The sequence below is a fragment of the Natrix helvetica genome (assembly GCF_964273705.1).
Source record: "Natrix helvetica genome assembly, chromosome: 1".
NCBI lineage: Eukaryota > Metazoa > Chordata > Lepidosauria > Squamata > Natricidae > Natrix > Natrix helvetica.
The window spans coordinates 137057347-137075661 of record NC_138548.1 but is presented as its reverse complement, the minus strand read 5'-3'; the positions used below and the strand labels follow the sequence as shown (position 1 = coordinate 137075661).

Here is an 18315-nt window from a genome sequence, read left to right as displayed (position 1 = left end):
TCCTTTCACCCTTCCCGCAAGGCATCCTGGAGGAACCCACCTGCTCTCTCCTCCTTTCATTTTTTTCCTTCCCGCCCGGGATTTTCAGCCGGGGTCCGGCCACCGAAGCCAGCGCCGGGGCCGAGAAGGGGCGGGGGGGGGGACAGGCTTTCCCCTCGCAGAAACGAGACCTCCCCGAGGTTATAGCGACGGTTCCCAGGCGGACAGGCACCCCCCGCCCTTTCTAGCCCCTTTAGCGCTATCTTCCCCTCCCAGGAAGGGCGCGCGGGCTCCTGTCGAGCCTGGCGGCGGGTTCGGATGCTGCGGCTCTTTCCCAAGCTGCATCGCGGCGCAGCGGCGGCGCTGCTCTCTGGCTCGGCCCGTCGCTGTCACCGCCAGGAGGAGGCTGCGGCGGCTGCGCTTTCCCGACCGGCCTGGTGCCCGCCAGCCGCCGCAGCAGCTTGCAGGAAGAAGCCGCCGCTCCTGCAGTTGCCGCCGCAGCCGCCGCCATCATGGTGCCCGGGGCTGCAGCTCTGCCGGCGGCCTGGGGGCTTTGAGCCCCGCATCACCTCCTCTTCCTCCTGTCGCCGGTCGTGCCGTCGCCGCCACCGCCCTTCACTCCGCCGTTTTGGGCCGCCGGTAAGGACAACCCCCCCTTCCCCCCCCGCTCGAGCGAGGGAGCCGGAGCGGGAAGCGGGCCTGGCGGAGGGCGGCCGCCCCTCTGGCCCGCCGATGGGGCCTCGGTGGCCCCTGGGTGTCGGGCGGGGTCACCTGCGTCGGGCCCGATGTTCGCTAAGGACTCCGGGATCTCCCTGCTTAGCACTCCAGCTTGCCCGAGGCCTGCAGTTGCAGAAGGTGAAGTGTGTCTGCCGGCCCTGGGCAACCCCAAGCAGGCCTCGCCGGAGCTCTCCGCTTCTTCCTCGGCTCTTCGGTGAGGCAGGCAGGCAAAAGGGAGGAAAGATACACAAACAAAGGAAGGGGGCTCCCGGGGTGGCTGGCTGGGTGGGCAGGCAGGTCTCCTCTGGGAAGCTTCCCCCACCCCACTTTCTTGCTTCGGCCGAGTGGGGGGCCTTCTTGGAAACGGGCTGGAGGAAGGACCCCAGCAGACAAAGGGACTTGTTGTAGGGCCGGTCCACCCCCTAGGTAGGAAGCATTCCTGTCGCGTTGGCCCATGACGGTTGCTTCCCCTTGGTTCTCTGGCTCCCGTTTGGAAAGTTAGGGCTACAAAAAGGTGGCGGGCAGGTTGCCCTTCGAATGGCGGCCGCTGTAATAGGGCCCTGGCTATCAAGAATGACCCCCGATCATAACCCCCTTGAATGCAAAGATTGACAACCTGTGTGAAGCCCCAACTCTAGCTGCTTCCTGTTTAGCCAAAGAGTTCCTTCGGATCTTTGACACAGGCTGCTCAACATAACAGACAAAGGGATTGACAGACAGATAGATATATCTGTCAATCCATATATATATATTCCCTAATCTGTGAAATCCATTCTCGGATTGGGTTTTGATTTACTCTGAATTCTTTAAAATTTTGACAAAAGATGAGTGAGCTGCCCTGCAGAAGCAGTCCCCCTTTAAAAAAAAGGGGTTTTAGATTCAGAATACCTTGATAAGAAATAATTCAAGAATAGCAGTATATGGCTTCTTTTTGCTGTTTAGTGAGGAATTCTAATCTCTTTGGAGACAGACAGTCAGAAACATAGATTGAGACTGCATGCCTATGCAGGTGTCCATGGGAATCAAATCTGCTTAATCTCAGCGGCAATTATTTGTTTTAATAAATGTTCATTGGGATGCAAAAAGAGTGATCCAGAATCCAGAAATTAATTCGTTCCCATAACTGCCATTTTTAATCTTTTTTTCTTGTACCATTAAATTACAGTCCTTTTTATGATTATATTTTGAAAGTAAGAAACAGTGATAATAATTGAGTCCATCTACTTGGCATCTTTACTTTTAGGGTGGTTATATACCTAAATGATATGACTTCTGTAATTCATTTTTAACTTTATAAGAAGAAGATGATAAAATGTTTGGGAGCTTATTTATGAGTAGAAATGCCCAATTCTAAAAACAGCTAAGATGTAATACTCTATACATAATTGTTTGTATTTATCTATTTACATGTAGAATTGAAAATAACTACTCGCCACAATTCAAACAAGCATTTACAGATTCCAGACTATTATTATTCAGAGAAAACTCTGCATGAGTTGAAAGACAGTAGGATGATCCTAGGTTAAGGTATTGTGGTAGAAACACATCCCTGAAAGAATCACAAAGTATAGACATGTTTTTAAGCCATAAAACATGTTGAAGCAAATCCTACACTTAAGATCACCTAAAACATAGGAGCATTTCTAATAAGTGTTATTCCCCCTGGAAGTGCATGTAAAAATATTTCATTGGAGGATATTGGAATTGCTTAAACATATTTTTCAGGAAATGTTTATTAGCGTGGTTATAGCTACCTGTTAAATCATGTGTAAAAATCTTCATAGGAGAACATTTTCAGTGGCATCAAGTTTCCTGTTTACCCACATGGGAATAATCTGAAAAATATCTCCAAAATGAATTGTGATAATGACAAAACTCATTCATTATCAAAATATTTGCTTTCTACTTTTCTTGTACACTAGATAGAGTATTCAGACCCAACTTAAGTAGAGACATGCCTAAATATCATTAATGACTTCTAATTAATGTTTTTTAATGTAATTAAAGCATTAGTTACCTATGCTATTGAATGATTATTCTATTCCATATGTTAACTCTGGCAACATTCTGATATAAATAATATATTGGAATAAAGATGATTTCAGACTGATACTCTAATAATCAACCAAAATTTCATCTTATCTTGATTTTGTTTTCATTAAGGAAAAAAAGGGAAATGAATGTTACAACAGAATATGTTATTTCTGAATATCAGAAAATATTCTTTTTATATATAATAATTTTTACTAAAATTAAAAAGAGAAAAACCAAAACAAACAAAAATTCAATAATAAAATAAAAATAAAAAAGTGCAGAAAAGAAAAAATAAGAGAACAAAGGAAATAAGATATAAGATCATAGTAAAGAAAAAAATATATGTAAAGGAATGATTTTTCCCTTCAGGATAACAATTATAATTTTTTTAATAACTTGTCACTTCTTTTAAATTACAACAAAATATCTCTTCTTCCCACATCCTATTTCTTCTTCGTAAACAGATCCTTAAAGCCTCATCATTCATTCCTGATCAGCAAAAGTATATTAATTACCAGAGACAACAACATATATATTTTAACCTTGATCAAATAAACCAACTTTATATTGACTTTTAATCCATTCAAATAAAATCTTAGAACCCAATTTTTCTTTTCATTTTATCTTTATCTCTTTTCACAAGATTCTTCAAAGTTTTAACAAGTCAGTTTTATAAATTGGAGATTGGAAAGCTATCCAGGACACTCTTTTTACTATTAAGACATCTTCTGTTTTCAATTATATATCTAGTATGGCATCTTTTCCATATCATTCTTATAGCCTGTCATTTTTAAAATCTACTTTCAGATCAATCTCAACCTTGTCCAGTAAAACTTGTTCCTTTTCCATCACATATTTAAACACAGTCTATCTTTAGAGACAGACACTCTTAAAATTAACTTCTAGAATCATTGTTCAAAAATATCCTTCAATATATTAAGATATTGTATTTGCAAGTCAAATTTAAATGTTTTTCTCCTTTAATAATCTTTAGTTTCTTCTGGTTCCCTCTCCTGTCCAGCCTTCAAAGTTCCATCATACCATTAAAAAAAATAAAAATAAAATGAGAGTATTTTCCTATGGGAAGGATTCTTATAATTAACTCTGAAATCTTATTTCAAATCCATGTGTTTGTAACTTTCCAAAATCAAAGTTCCAATCACCCTTTAGCTGCATTTCAAATATTTTTTTTGAAATTCTTAAACTTGTTTTAAAGTTTTTTTTCACTAAGAATTGAAGGGAACTCGTGGTACTATAAAACTTGTTGATTCAAAAGTGTCTAATAGCTGAAAAGCAGTTAATAAGCAATTTCTGAAAGTGATTAGAAAAGGAAGTATGCAAAGCCGGTGTCCTTTGAACAAGAGAAGATGGTTTCCCCTTATCTCCCAGAACTCTAAATCTGGAGATCTTTGTCTTTCATGAGGAACAACTGTCTGGTGGAACATCTGTAGGTGATCACAAGTCCTTTCCTCCTCTGGAGAGAAATTACAAAGAACCATCTACTTGTGTTTAGTGGATCTGCTTTCACTTTCATTCTACACATGGGGTAATTTTATAATATAAATCTTATGTAAAAGTACCTTGTGCATGTAAATTGTAGGACATAACGAGAAAAAAAAAGTTCAGATCATAAGCTTAAATAAAGTTTCCAAATAATTTAGAAAATTATGGAAACTCTGTATTTAAGTTTGAGGTTTAGGAGCAATATTTTGTGAATTCTGTCATATTTTCTGATTTTGATGTAATATACTATTGACCCCACTTAAATGTGTTTGTAAACAATGGTTTATAGATTATTTTATTTCTCTACTTTCCAGTTTACTAGAAATTAAAAATAGTTTCTATTGTGCAAAATGAGTCAGTTGTATTTAATTGAATGAAACGTGATGTGCAAAATGTATGAAAATGAAATATAATTTATGCTGAGTTTATTTTTATGTATATCTAACATATAAAGTTGGGGTCTGTTGCTACACATGAAGAAAAGTTAAATCTTGTTGTAGATAGCATTTATATATTTAAGATATTTTCATGATTATCTTTAAAAGTTACAGTTGTAACTTTACATTATTTAAATTTTTAAATAATTTAAGCAGAGCTACCTAGAGACTTTGAATAAAAAAATATGATCTTTTGGATTTTACTCTTAATTACTAGTTATTTTGCAAACAAGTAGATACTGAAGCATCAGTAATGGTTCTGGGAAATTTTCTTTTTCAGATTGCAATGTTGAAAATGTTACCATTGTTTCTGGGACTTTACTTCTCTGCTACTTCTGTGGATTTCTTTGAGACTGACAGATCAGTGACTTTGGGTTAAGTCGGTGGTGGGTTTCAAAATTTTTAGAAACTCTTCTGTAGGTGTGGCCTGCTTTGTGGGAGTGGCTTGCTGGCCGTGTGACTGGGTGGGAGTGGCTTGCCGGCCATGTGACCGAGTGGGAGTGGCTTACCGGCCATGTGACTGGGTTGGCGTGGCCAGCTTGTAAAATGTGGTGACTCACTTAACAATGCTCTTGCTTAGCAACCAAAATGTTGGCTCAGAAACTCTGGCATTTGTAGCATGCAAGTCTTAAAGCTGTCAAGTTACAAGACCCTTGCACCCCTAGCCCTTTAGAAAAAAAACCCCAGGGGTGTTCAAACTTGACAGCTTTAAGGCTTGTGGACTTCAACTCCCAGAATTCCTCCTCCAGTCATGTTGGCTCAGGAACTCTGGCATTGAAGTGTGCAAGTAGCTGTCAGGTTACAAGACCCTTGCACCCCTAACCCTTTAGAAAAAAATCCCCAGGGGTATTCAAACTTGACAGCTTTAAGACTTGTGGACTTCAACTCCCAGAATTTCTCCTCTCGCTATTCATCTTGATGATGTACGGGTGGGCGGGGGGGAGGGAGCTGGAACCGGTTCTAAACGGCACTGTAGATTTGTGGAATCTCTTCTATTGAAGGGGTTAGAACTGTCAGGAACCCACCCCTGGGTTAAATTGATGTCTTTATGTTGGTGTAGCTTTCAAAAGGATTAAGGCTGTGACTTTTAAAAAAAGTCTATAATGTTTATCTGAAAAGTAATGATTGCATGGTTTCATGGTTTTTAAAAAATGAATCTTGCCTTCTCTCTCTCTTTCTGTCTCTCTGATGGAAGAGGGAAGTCAGATTCTTTCATATCTTTCATTTTTTCAATTTCCTTGAATTCAACTTCTGATAATTTAATGGACACATCTATATATATATTGTGGTGAAATTATGGGAAAGGTTTGTCAATAATGGGAAATACAATAGCATAATGTTTAATAAATACTTGAATTTCACAAATAAGGATTGCTCTGAGAATGTTTGTCCTTTTAATTGCATTGACCTCACCGGAATAGATTATATAATGGTAAAGTGACATCCTTGCAGTAAAAGAACAACTCTTATAATTTTATAATTATTATCCTGTTCATCAGATAAAATTATTGTTATGCTTTTTACAAATTGACATAAATATTGATTACTTCAGGGAAAAAGCAATCTCTGCCATCCCAAATGTATATTAAATGAACATTTCATAATTTAATAATAATGAACAATTTTCTTTAGCTATTTCCTTATTTTAAAACTCCTGGTCACTTTTTATAGTCTTTCTGCTTGCATTTTTTATATTACAAAAGTTACAATAATACTGAAAATTTGACTCCCACCTCCTTAATCTATTTTTTTTAATTCAGTTAAACCAGTAAAGTCAAAAAGCAATTATTCAGATTATAATTTCATGCATTCTTTGTTTATGTGTGGATAAGGAAGAGACATGATCTTTATACTGAGAAACCATTGATATAATCAATGCCATCACAGAATGTAAGAAGAATATTCTTCTGGAGATACCACAAAAATGTCTTAGTAGAATCACAGAAATATTTTGGGTGGTGCAAGATAATGCACAGAAACAAATGAATATTACCAATGCTTTCATTAATACTGCCGTTTTGGACTCAATTTACATCTCTGAAATCTTGTAAGAGCAGTATTGCTCAGTGTTAAGTCAGTACAGTCTGAAATAGGTCCGATTGGTCCGATTGACCAAAGTTTAGGAAAAACTTGGGCTTTTTTTTTCTTGAGGCTACCAGCTAATAGCTAAGATGAGAGCAATTAGAGATGACTTTTAACATTGGCACCATGTTCCCGAAAGGAACCTCTTACCCCAACAAAGTCTGAACAGAAAACAGGATTCTGATACTAGTGTATGGATTCAAATCCATACACTGAATATCAGATGGGCACAATTTCCCCCTTATTCTAACTCTGTAAATTTCTAGCTCATAGAACAGTGATGGCTAACCTTTTTCTCCTTGTGTGCCAAAATTGGGTAGGCGTGTGTGACAGCACACACACACACACGTGCCCACAGCCATAATGCAATGCGCCTCGCCCCCTGTGCATGCACGCATGACCCACCCCCCGCACATGCGTGCGATGCCCTGCACTCCATTTTGGGCCTAGCAGGCCTCACTGCAGCCTCTGAGACCAACAATGGTGTGTGACCCCCACCACCTTTGCACATGCGCACATATCTACCACATGCGCGGGAGAGACCCCCAAATCAGCTGGCCAGTGGGAGTCGCACGCACATGCGCGGTGGAGCTGAGCTGGATGATGGCACGTGTGCCCGCAGAGGGGGCTCCATGTGTCACCTGTGGCACATATGCCCTAGGTTCATCATCACAGTCATAGAACAAACAAATGATGATGTGTTTTCAATCAGCACAAATCTTTTGTTCACCTTGACCCTTTTCTAGCCTCCACTCTGCAGCCTAACAACTTTGTCCCTTAATTCCAACACGAAACACTGGGAGCTGGAAGACATACTTCCCTGTATCACTGAGCAAATTCTCACCCAGCTGCAGATCCATATGGGTCTGACCAGATTTGGGACATCACCACCATCCCGCCCCCAATTCACTCTTCTCTTTTTCTTGGAATTAGGGAGAACTGCAATAGAATGTCTGACTGAACATTCCTCTCTAAGTCTCTAAAGAAGGACATTTTATAGCTCCATCACAACAGCTAACAAGGTGGACATTTTGAACTATTTAAAACTACTCATCTCCCATTCAATGGCTTTTAGTGACCTTGTTTTCCAGCAGATGCCAAAGGTTATGCCTTTTTCTTGTTACACATCTTATGATGCTAAACCTCTACTTGGTGTGTTGGATTTTGTTCCAATTCCACAGGGATTTTGAGATATGGATTTTATTTCCAATCCACCATATGTCAAGAAAGTGGCTGCTGTCTTTTTTTCCCCAAGTTTGACCTGATTTCAAAAATGGAGCTGTTCGTTCCCTGTCATGACCTATCCTTGCCCTCAAAACAATCTTATCTGTTTATTCACCAGATTCTTGGTCATGAAAGGCATGCTGTAATGTCTAGTTTCTGGCAGGCAGTTTCAATTCACAGTTTACTTCATAGTTGTTAAACGAATGATACTTTAGCCCGATAATGTTTTTGCTTTGTGAATGATCAGCAAAACAATTAGAATGATCTTTTTTCATACACTGTAGCTAAGCTTACCTACAAGAACTGAGTTAATTCTTTACTTGTATGTCACTATTCCAGAACGTGTATGCCTAGTAGCTACCATCCATGTCTGTTGCCTGACGCTTGTGCACCTTATCCCATTTCTGAGGGTTTGAATTTTTTACCAGAAACTCCAAGCAGTACAATAGGTGTTTCTTCAAAGAACACATGCATCTTGTCAGGGCTTCCTAGAATGTATCACTGATTGACATCACCCCTGGATGGGATTTGAGGGGACAGACTTTTTCAGTTTTAACTAAAACATAAAAGGAAGCAGTGCAAGACTACAGGCTCATCTATGAAAAGGGCAGAGAAAGAGGAGGAAATGGAAGGAAGGTGATGAGGACAAGTTCTGACAAGATCAGAAGCAAATAGTCTGAGCTCACATGGATACTTTAGAGCAGGGGTGTCAAACTCAAGGCCCATGGTTATATCTGGCCCACAGGGCTGCCCTGAAAACAGTGGACTGATCTGCAGTGCCTCTGCCAGTGAAAACGGAGTTCGGGAGCCCGTTTTCACTGGCAGAGCGCTCAGGCGCCCACAGGTGCCCCCAACATGAGTGATGTGGGACTGCCCGCACCCACCCTGGTCATGCCCCCCCCCCAACGTCAAACACAACTCTGATGCGGCCCTCAATGAAATTGAGATTGACACCCCTGCTTTAGAGTAACAAGACTCGGGGACCCACTGCTTACCCCTCACTGCATGGGCTGGAAGAAATGATGCAGAAGTGAACTCTGCTTCTGAATAAATAGGACTTCCATTTATGGACAATTGTTGTCCATAACAATGTTGGACTTACTTTTAATGGCTTAGTTCTTAGGGTAAGCATAATAATCAGAGAGATGTATCCTTCAATCACTGTCTGTAAGGCTTGGAAAAATCTGACACTTCAGCAAAATGGCATAGAAATACCCAACCTGCTGAAACATTAAACAGCTTACTAAGCAGATCACTTCATTGTATACTTCAGCAATACATCACCATATATACTACTCCATTTATTTAAAAAAGGAATAGCTGCCATGTCATAATATTTACTCTATGCAGCACACAGAGGGTTAAAATAAAAAAGCCATAAGTTACAAAGCATGTATCCAGAACATTAATACCCCCCCCCCCTTTCCAAGCAGTAAAGGTAAGAACTAGATAAATCAACTACATATTGGCTTATTCTTGCCAGAATGCAGTAGAACAATGAGGCCCTGGTGGTCTTAATTGTACAGTCTCTCACCATCGGTGCCTTTGAGAGTTGTTGACCCTCACTCGTATCTTTTTGATCTTCTAAGGAGACAAGAAAGCAGACTCTTGTGAGAAGTGGGAGTGAGAAGGAGATTAGAAGCTCAGGGACCTGTTTGTAGGATAAATCACAGCCCCCTTTTTCATAATTTCATTTTGAACACTGCCACTGCACTTTATATCCTCCCTTTGAATTCCACTTCTATGGATTACATTTTTCCCTTTGGTTAGAGACCCATCTTTTTATCCTTTTCCGTAAACTAAAATAGTCCACGTTTTTGAAATCTTTACTTTTGGCTTGAAAAGGTTTCCCCCCCCCCCCCAATCCCTGAATGACTTTTGCTATTATATATTATTAGCCTTTTGTAGCTTTGGTTTCCAGATTTAAAATAAATTAATGGTTATGAGATAACCCCCTCCACCCCATTATCCTAAACTCATCCTTGTACATATGAGGAATACATTCCTTGTATCTCATAGGCAGCATGAGGGAGACCAAAAAGCAAGAATTTGTTACCAGTAGGTAATAGAATTTGGGAGAAACTCACAGCTTCATTATCACACATTATAAAGGTAATTGAGAGGTGGGAGATAATTATCTAATCAAAAGTGAAACCATTCATTATCATTCTGAAGATGAACTAGTCTAGTTCATAATCAGAAGCCGTGGTTTTAGAACTGTTAATGCCAGATGACATGCACAAAACCCCCAATCCAACTAAATGATGAGATCCTTTCTTTTCATTGCTTAGGCAACCAGGTTTCCCAATTACTGTTTACTTGTTTTAAAGGTGTTGTTCATAACTTTTATATAAGGATAAAGTATACTATTAGCAACTGTGTGGGAGAAATACAGTTATCCTTAAAATAGCAAATGAACTTACAGGGACATTAGTATTTTCTAAAACAGCCATAGATAAAAATTATTCTCTGGCATCCACGCCATCTGTAGTCTGTTGGCTCTTATCCAACAAAAAAAGTTTAATAAAATGTCTACCTTACCATTTTTAAAAATCTTCTGTAACATTTTTCAGTATGTCTTGCCTTGTTTGTTACCAGAATAGAAAAATTATACTCTCATCCAAATAAAGGCTCATCCTAAATTTCTGGGCAATAATGTCTGTTCTTTTATGTCCTACTCCTTCAGGCCTATTTTGATGTCAGATCTTATGCCAGGGAAGTTATCAATATGTACACAACAAAGTGAACAAGTCTAGATGGATTCTTTCTGTTATTTTCTAAATATAAAAGAATAGATCTTACCATAGCTCTTGGTTTTTCTGAAGCTGAAACAATGATACAGATCTCATAGATACTTTGTAAATATTGTGGTGTTTATTTAGATAATTACAAGTCATCCTTAATGACTGGTCACCCAGCAGTTACTTGAAGTTATGATAGACACCCCCTCCCCAACTACCTAAGATCCTGTTTCAAGGTTGCAGCTGCTGCAGTGCCCATCAGTCATCTGTTCTTCATTTAAGGAACCACACTTCATGACTTCCTCTGGGGACTGGGCATGTTGGATTATGATCATAGGGTGAGAATCTATCTGTATTAAAATCTTATATCTTTGAAATGGGTTTCTTCTGTGTTTCAGTATAATTGTATATGCCAGCGATAGCGAACCTTTTTTGGCTCGTGTGCCATAAGCGGGGGGAGTGCAGGGGGGGGTCATGTGTGGGTGTGCTGCACCCATAATATAATGAGCGACACCCCCCCCAGCGTGATGTTCCATCTGTGGTACGGGTGCCATAGGTTCGCCATCCTGGGTATGTGCTGTCCCAGGATGATTCTAGCTCCACAACAGCATTTGTTCTAGAAAATATCAATAATTCAACCTTCTCTTTATACTTCCACTCGTGAGCTTTCGTTGTTTTGGTTAATTTGAAGTGAATATATCATATTGAGCATATTGGATTGCTCAGTTAGCCTTAAAAACTGTTAGGTTCTTCTGAATCCCTGCAATCTTTAAAAGAATGCTCTCTTGTATGTTGCCTATTTACTATATTGAAGTCAAAGGGTTTGTAGATAAGACATCTCTTAGATGTCTCTAAAATATGATACTTGTATTACTGATTTGCTTCTTAAGAAGGTTTAACTATATATTCAACTCTGGGGGTTTTTTTGGCCTGTATAAAAAACAAAAGAGCAACTACCGTATTTTTCAGAGTATAAGACACTCTGGAGTATAAGACACACCTTAGTTTTTGGGGAGGAAAATAAGAAGAAAAAAAATTCTGCCTCTGTCTACCAGCATCCATGGTATTCAGCTGACACATGGTAACAAGGTCAGCCAATGAATAGGCATAGCAACTAAGTCAGCCAATGAGGGCTATTTGGACTCTGAAATTTGCTGTGTGAGCAACAAGGAGACAGGAAGGAGCCTGGCTTAGCAGAGAACTGAAAGTGAAACTGCTTGTGTTTTGCTTGTATTTACCGCTTCCTTGGAAAACCTGCTTTTGGTAATGTATATTATTATTATTTTGAATCCTGCTGAATCAGTTACTGCGCTTTCTGAATGTGATTGCTGCGGCAAACTCTGACCAGCCAGGTCAGCTTCAGCATTTATTGCAGCCTGATTCAGCACAGCTGATTGGGATACCCCAATCAGCTGTTCCAGGCTGCAGGGATTGTCACAGACCATCCCTGCCTCCATACCTCACTTTTTTGTCCTCTGGTGGGGGGAGGGGCTACATTTGGGCGTATACTATGCACCCAAATTTTCACCTTCTTTTGGGGGGTTAAAAAGTGCATCTTATACTCTGAAAAATATGGTTTTTCATATAATACTTAGTTTTTTTCTCTTTATTGTTATCTATACCAAATATTTGAAAGATGGGTTAGACAATAAATATAAATTTATTAATATTACTAAGGCATAGAAGTATATAGTAAAATAATGATTTTGAAGCCAACCATATAACACTTACCCTGTATCACTTATGCACTGAACCCTCCAGACACAATCTGGATCCTACTTCTCAGGGTTTCATCTGATTTTAAGGATATCTTCAGACTCTACATCTGTCTGCCACACATTCCGCTTAGTTTTTGACAGGACAGGACCTCAATTCTGCCTTCTGTCCTTCTCGAGAGCTGCAGAAATCTGACTAACTTCAATCAGATCCAGGCATTGAGTCAAAATATACTGGGAGTTGTCACCTGGATAATATCAATATTTCTGTTTCACAAATTTAAATTCTGCTTTTATGAAATTAGATATGACAGTAAAAATTCCTATCTTTTTTTCTGGCTTAAATTGCTAGTACAATATTATTTGTGCAGTTTAGAATTATACTAGTAGATTTTCTTTGGCTAATTGATATTCTTAGCATCTTGTAATTTTTAGATAAACTCAACAACTCATAATGTTTAGGAGAGGTAGTAAAACATCTACTGTAGCACTAGATTTCTTTCATTTTGTTCTCCAATTTTTAAAAGAAGATTCTTGAGACCTTCAAAACAGACAGGAGAATGTTAACTTTTCAGAGGAGTTAGTAGAGCCTATTCTACTGAAGGGATACTAGATACACAAATACTTCTATCATTAATTTATAAACATAACTGTCTATGTCAAGTAATACTTAGTTGACTTTGCTTTCTCTTGAAAAAGCAAAATGTTGCTTAGATGGAATCCCACCAGGAAATCCCCAAGATATAGACTGTAGTGGGGAAAATAATTCCAGAGATAAAAGTAGAAAATTGTAAGCCATTTTCACAAAGATTAATATGATTAAGGATTAATTATTTCCTCCTTGATATTTCAACAGAAAAAAGATCAGTTGAACCTTTCATAGCAGAGGCCAGTGATTAAATTTAGGAATTTCAATGAAGATATTAAAAGTTGTACAATGTTTTCCAACGTTTTCATTTCATGAAAATGTTATTTTCATGTTTTCTTTGTGTAGATAATAGCTTTTATTAAATCATGCAAAGCTTCTTGTGTGTATACAGCACAAGAGAAGAAGCAGAGGTTAGACGTTTGCAAGCATTTGAGCCAAAATGCAAGCAACTCTTGACTTCTTTGCAAGCAAATGAGTAAACCAGCTTTTATTATCCATCCTCCATATGAAAATCTGACAGTCAGATTTTTTTAAAAAAATGGGACTGTTGTATACAAATCCCTCATTTGTTATATGGCTGCATTAAATGATGGGTGACTGTCTTGGAGGCCATCTTTAACTTTGGATCTTCAGGGCTGCCACACTCGGTGGATGGGCATGCTGTGGGAAACGGGAGGCGGGGTTGGATGGAGACAGGGTGAGATGTATAGCTCTTTTCCCTGGGAGTCAAGGGCGTTCAGCCTGCACCTGGAGAGGCTGACTGGGAAACAACTCCACTTGGGACAGTGACCTGATTGGTCCATGTGATGGACATGTGGGTGCAGGGGAAGGGTCTTTAACTTTACTTTGGGTGTGGAAAACCTGGGGCCTTTCAGATTCGGGTTTTTCCAGATATGCCAATATGACATCTCTAATAAAATGGAACTTTGGGGGAAATGCCTGCCTTGGAGTTTTACATCTGTTTGGGTCTGGGGTGTTACTTGGAACCCTGACAAGGGATTTGTATATTTGTCTCATATTATATGTGCTAAATTTTAAGAATAACCAAGAAAGCTGAATATAATTTTGAGAATAGGAAGAACTCTATGTTTAAAAGTTGCCCTTTTTAAACCAAGGTTTAAATACTATCTCACTGGAGTTTATGCGCCCTTGATGTGTGAATAATACATATATTCTATTCACTTGTTTTGTGTACAGTTTCTCTTATAGGTACAATTTAGTTTTTGGCTGCCTTATTTCAGTATCCAGCTATTTTTGAAATTTCAGCTACTATTTCTTTAAAGCTGCACAGCCTGTTGAAAAATAACACTCTTAAATATAATTTTCCATTTCTTGCCATGTAAACCTAAGATGTGCCTGACCTATCAGGTCCCTCACTGAAAATGTTCTTGGGAACCATAGTTACCACTGGCTTTCCTTCTCTGATATGTGTCGTAACATAAAAGATGAAGGCATTTAGTTGTTCTATTTGCTTGGATCAAAATATTATTCCAGCTGTTTATTTATTTAGTTATTTAGCCTAGAGAAATTCACCCATGCTAGACACAATGCAGTGCTGACACCCTAGCTTGCTAGTTCATCCTTTCAGCAGTTGTGCATCCTTTCGGAAGTTGTGTACCTATCCTTGGTGAAATATCTTTATATCAATTAACTAATGGCACTCAGGTTGCTGACTCCTCAGGGCTCCTCGGCCAGTCTCGCCTCACCTGGTGTTTAAATGCTTCACATCCAGCCAGGTACAGGTCCAGCTTCTGTGCTCTGCCCACACAAACGCAGCTAGGTTTTTTTTCCTCCCCCATTTATCTATTTGCAATATTGCATGCTTTCGAACTGCTGGGTGGGCAGGAGCTAGGGATTGAGCAATGAGAGCTCACTCTATCTCACAGTCCCAGGCTCATGCCACCAGAGTGCAGACCATTTCTGGCCAGGAGTTCCAGCGTCATTAAGCTATGCACCACTACGTCCCAACATTATTCCTGCTATATTTATTTCTTGTAAGTGGAAAATATTATAGCAGTGGTTCCCAGTCCCTGGTTCTTGGCCCCTTGCTGGGCTGCAGCCTGTTCAGAACTGGGCTGTGAAAGTGTTGGGTGAGTGCATGCATGCACATGCGCGCTTGCTAAGCTGCATTTGTGAGAACGGTGCTTGCATGCGCATGAAACCATCTCCCCTCCACCGCCGCCTCTGCCAGTCCTTTGGGGGGGAAAGTTTGAAGATCACAACAAATATAGCATTATTTGTTGGAACTTAAGTTGGTGGATATATGGTTATATATATTTAAATCTTTCAAAGGAAGAATATTCTTTTTCTTCAATTCCATATTTTATGTGTTCCTGACTTGATTGTTTCTTACTATCTTGGTTCTCAGTTGATCAGATAGGCAACTGTATATACGTAGATCACTAGTGGAACAGCTGAACCCATTGTGTGAAAGTTGGAAGGAGGTCTCAACTCTCCTCCCCCAGAAATCCTCTGAATGTACATACCCTGACCCTCCTTGGTGTACAGGTAGTCCTAAATTTACAACACTTATTTAATTGCAACACGTATTTAATTATTTAACTGTTTTTGTATGTATTTTATAACGTATTTTAGGGACTGTACACCGCCCCGAGTCCCTTTCGGGAGAGGGGGCGGTCTATAAATATGAATAATAAATAATAATAAATAAACTTCATTTAGTGACTGTTCAAAGTTACAACAGCATTGAAAAAAGTGACTTATGATTGTTTTTCACACTTTACAACTGTTGCAACATCTTTATAGTCATGTGATTCGAGTCACCATAACATCAGATGCCAGGCTCTTCACCTGAGGTGCACACAGCCAATCTCACTTGACTCAGGGTCGGTGGTCACAAGAGGAGTCAGAGATCAGTATCAACTGGCTGAAATTCAGGGCAGCTCATCTGGCCCTCCGGCAGTTCCAGGACAGGATAATAGATCAGCACATGCTCTTGTTGACAGACAGCGTAGCCCACAAAAGCACATGTGAACCATCAAGGAGCTCTCATGCGCAAGGCAGAAAAGTTAGGCCTATGGGTAGAACGCAATCTCCTCTCCATAAGGGTAGAACACATCTCTGGAACAGCCAATGTCTAGGCAGACTGGCTGAGCAGATCGACCATCGATCACTCCGAATGGTCAATCTGTCAGTGTCACCGCCCTGGAGAATTCCTCTGGATATGGTCTCTCTCAGCCAGGGGTCACTGATTCATCCAGATCCCCAGTGGCTCCAGTTGACTGGCACTTGAGAGGGACATCCTGAGAAGGAGCAAGTTCTCTGGAGGGTCATCCGGACTATCCAGGCCTCCAGACACCAATCAACCAACCGGATCTACAACACGACCTGGGTCGCCTTTTGCAGGTGGCGTGTCAGGGGACACCTTGACCCACTTTCGGTGTCTATACTGCAACTCCTGGACTTCCTCCAGGATGGACTGTATAGGGGTTTAGCATCCAACACCCTTAGACGGTAGGCATCCGCTTTGTCCACAATTTTGACTAGTGAGGACAGACATCCCATTTCTCATCACCCGAGGATGTGCAGTTTCCTGATGGGCACAGTGAATCTGAGACCACCGGTGGTGCATGGTTACCCCACTTTGGACCTTACTGTCGTCCTGCAGGCACTCACCACGGCACCATTTCAGCTGCTGCATTCTGCCAGCCTCTGGCTACTTTCCCTTAAGGTGGACTTTCTCATCGCCGTGACTTCAGCTAGGCAAATTTTGGAACTGGTGGTCCTATTGGTTTGGGAGGACCTATGCATTTTTCGGCTCAACTCCATCACCCTGCATCTAGATCCATCTTTCCTCCCAAAAGTGAACTCATGCTTTCACAGAGCGTAGGAGATAGTTTTGCCAGATTTTGCCCAAGGGCCACCTACCCTCTTGAACGGTGGTGGCATACCTTAGATGTTTGGAGGGTGCTCAGTTGTTATAGCAAGAGGGCGGCGTCATTTCATCAGACAAAATCGCTCTTCATTTCTTCCAGCCGGCCTCCATGGGGAAAAAGGTGTCTCCTTCTACCATCGGTCGCTGGCTGAGGGCTTACATATTGATGGCTTACGAGCACCAAGCTCGTCCCGTTCTGAGACATATCACAGCTCATTCAACTTGCAGCGCAGCTATATCGGCTGTGAATAAATGAGCCAAGTTAACTGTAATAATATGTGGGAAAGACTTTGGGCGATGGGGCAAAGAGATACTGTCTGGGGAACTGTCAGATAAGAGAGAACATAACCCACAATTGCATAGTGGACTGAGCAAGAATTTAAGAAGGGACCCTTCCTAATTTCTTGGGTTGTAAAGGTGATGGCAAAAGAATTTTACTTCCACACTTGCAAGATTCTGTTAATACAGCTTTACAATAAAGTAGAATTAGTTTATCTGGTTGTGTTTCCTGTCTGGTCTAAATTCTCTCATCTGACCATTGTCTAGGCAGCATTACTTCATCCTGCCTCCTAAGATTTTTCCCGTATACCATTAGTAACACTTATGGTATAAACACTGAGAAAACATGTCAGTTATGCAAAGAACAGGAGGAACACCTGGTATGTGGATGTGAGAAGATTGCACTATTTAAAAGATGCAGTAAAGTGGTCTTATTTATTGTAATTTAGGTAGGAATTACATCTTACCAACAACCCAATTGCAATGTTGAAGAAGAACACAAAGGTTAGGATCCCATGGGACCTACACATACAAACCAATAAGGATTTATTCCATAATAGCCAGCTATGACTGTAGTTACAAAGAAACAAGTGTGGATAATTGACAGTACAGTAGCTGGCGATAGAAGGATCAATGAGAAACAAAAGGAAGAAAAATATAAAAAGATAGCAAGCAAATGTGTAAAAGAAAGTCGTGGTGCCAATAGTGGTTTGTGTGCTAGGTACCAGACTAAAAGATCTGTAAAAAATACTTGGACCCAATAGGAATGAGCAGGATCCAAGCAGAACTATCTGGCAGACTGTATGCAGACAACAACACTCAGAAACAATCAAAGCACTCCATGAGCATTTTTAAAAATACACTGAAGGGCAATTGGACAACACCAAATTATGGCAGTGGTTTAGGAATGGTATATTAAAATCCAAAATAGAACCATGCTTTGTTATTTGGGCACCAGATGCAGTATCACAAAGACTTTGAAATTGGATTATCTAAATTTGGAACAATTTAAAATAGCCCAACTGCAAACAGGGGAGCTGTGGAATTCATAAATAATTAG

General features: G+C 40.3%; 1 protein-coding gene across 3 annotated transcripts in view; it reads left to right on the top strand.

Moving 5' to 3' along the window:
* Positions 1 to 375: 375 nt before the first annotated feature.
* ZNF148 (zinc finger protein 148) overlaps positions 376 to 18315 on the top strand; it is a 50405-nt gene continuing 32465 nt past the window's right edge. For 2 of the 3 annotated variants that reach the window (XM_081935243.1, XM_081935242.1), the window contains exon 1: positions 376 to 618. The gene's annotated coding sequence lies outside the window, so the exon portion shown is untranslated. The remainder of the gene's footprint in view (positions 619 to 18315) is intronic. The other variant, XM_081935241.1, reaches the window with a different exon arrangement.